The sequence below is a fragment of the Alexandromys fortis genome, unplaced genomic scaffold, assembly GCF_014885135.2.
Source record: "Alexandromys fortis isolate MF-2015 unplaced genomic scaffold, M_Fortis_MF-2015_v1.1 scaffold_106, whole genome shotgun sequence".
Taxonomy (NCBI): domain Eukaryota; kingdom Metazoa; phylum Chordata; class Mammalia; order Rodentia; family Cricetidae; genus Alexandromys; species Alexandromys fortis.
The window spans coordinates 1,554,057-1,556,455 of record NW_026067980.1 but is presented as its reverse complement, the minus strand read 5'-3'; positions in this window follow the sequence as shown (position 1 = coordinate 1,556,455).

The following is a 2,399-nucleotide window of genomic DNA, read 5'->3' as shown; positions in this document are numbered from 1 at the left end:
TTCAAGTGTCTTGGGTTGTTAGTTTCTTTAACTGAAAATCTGTGCAAAATAGGGCTTTTTAAGAATCCGTTAGGCTGGGGCTGGAGAGATGGCTCAGTGGTTAAGACCTTTGTCTGCTCTTCCAAAGGTCCTGAGTTCAAGTTCCGGCAACCACATGTGCTCACAGCCGTTTGTAATGAGATTTGGTGCCCTCTTCTGGCCTGCAGTGATACATGCAGGCAGAACACTGAATACATAATAAATAGATAAATAAATAAATAAATCCCTTTTAAAAAAGGGAATATTTTAGGCTAGGCAGAGGTGGGACACACTTTTAATCCTAGCCCTTGGAGGCAGAGGCATCTCTGTGAGTTTGAGAATAGCCTGGTCTACAGAGCGAGTTCCAGGATAGTCCAGGCTACACAGGAAAACCCCATCTTAAGCAACCAAAAAAAAAAAAAAAAAAAAAAAGCTTTATGCCTAAATCTAATGGATTAACTTAATTCCTTTTTAGTTTTGTGTCATAAAGTTTTAACTTAAAGGTCTTAACATTCAAAACTATAAAACAAATTTTGGTTTTAAAAGGTGTGACGGAGACTAGAGAGATGACACAACTTTTGAGAATGCCGCCTGCAAGTATATTGAACAGATACGGAGAGTGGACAGCCTTGTCTTATTCCTGATTTCAGTGGAATTGCTGGGAGTTTCTCTCCATTTAATTTGATGTCGGCTGTTGGCTTGCTGTATATTGCCTTTATTATGTTTAGGAATGTTCCTTGTATCCCTGCTCTCTCCAAGACTTTCATCATGAAGGGGTGTTGGATTTTGATAAAGGCTTTTTCAGCATCTATTGAGATGATCATGTGGGGATCATATGGTTCAGTTTGTTTTTATGGTGGAATTATATTGATGGATTTTCATGTGTTGAACCTTCCCTGTGTCTCTGAGGTGTTCATGATCATGGCAGATGATTTTTTTGATGTGTTCTTAGATTCGTTTTACAAGTATTTTATTGAATATTTTTTCATTAATATTCATGAGTGAGATTGGTCTTTAATTCTCTTTCTTTGTTACACCTTCGTGTGGTTGGATATCAGGGTATCTGTAGCCTCAAAAGGAGTTTGGCAGTGTTCCTTCTGTTTCTATTGTGTGGAACAGTTTGAGGGGTTTTGGTATTAGCTCTTTGAAAATCTGGTAGAATTCCGCACTGAAACCATCTGCTTCTGTTTTTGTTTGGGAGGCTTTTAATGACTGCTTCTATTTCCTTAGGGGTTATAGGTCTATTTAAATTGTTTATCTGGTCTTGACTTAATTTTGATATATGGTACCAATATAGAAAATTGTATATTTCTTTTAGATTTTCCAGTTTTATGGAATATAGGGTTTTGAAGTATGACCTCATGATTCTCTAGATTTCTTCAGTGTGTGTTGTTATGCCCCCCTTTTCATTTTTGATGTTATTAATTTGTATAGTCCTTCTCTGTTGTTTGGTTAGTTTCGATAAGGATCTGTCTATCTTGTTTCTTCTCAAATAACCAGCTCTTTGCTTCATTGATTCTTTGTATTCTCTTTGTTTCTATTTTACTGATTTCAGCTCTCAATATTTTTTTCTTCTTCTTCTTCTTTTTTTTTTTTTTTTTTTTTTTTTTTTTTTTTTTTTGGTTTTTCGAGACAGGGTTTCTCTGTGGCTTTGGAGCTTGTCCTGGAACTAGCTCTTGTAGACCAGGCTGGTCTCGAACTCACAGAGATCCGCCTGCCTCTGCCTCCCAAGTGCTGGGATTAAAGGCGTGCGCCACCACCGCCCGGCTTTCAGCTCTCAATTTGATTATTTCGTGTTGGCTACTCCTAGGTGAGTTTGCTTTTTGTTCTAGAGCTTTCAGGTGTTCTGTTAATTAGCTAGTGTGAGATTTCTTCCACTTTCTTATGTAGGCACTTAGTGCTATGAACTTTCCTCTTAGCACTGCTTTCATAGTGTCCGATAAGTTTGGATATGTTGTGCATTCATTTTTATTGAATTCTAGGAAATCTTTACTTTCTTTCTTCATTTTTTGCTTGACCCAGGGGTGATTCAGTTGAACATTTTTCAGTTTCCATGAGGCTTTCTGTAATTAGTGTTGTTAAATTTTAACTTTAAACCATGGTGATCTGATAAGATACAGGGGGATATTTTATTGTTTTTGTATCACTTGAGGTTTGCTTTGTGACCGGGTATGTGACCTTTTGAGAAGGTTCCTTGAGGTGTGTTTGGGTGGAATGTTCTGTAGGTGTCTGTTAATAAGTCCATTAGATTCATGACATCTGCTAGTTTCCTGTTTCTCTGTTAGGTTTCTGTCTGGATGACCTGTCCAGTGGTGAGAGTGGGGTGTTGAAATCTCCCACTATGAGTGTGTGGGGTTTGATGCGTGATTTAAACTTTAGTA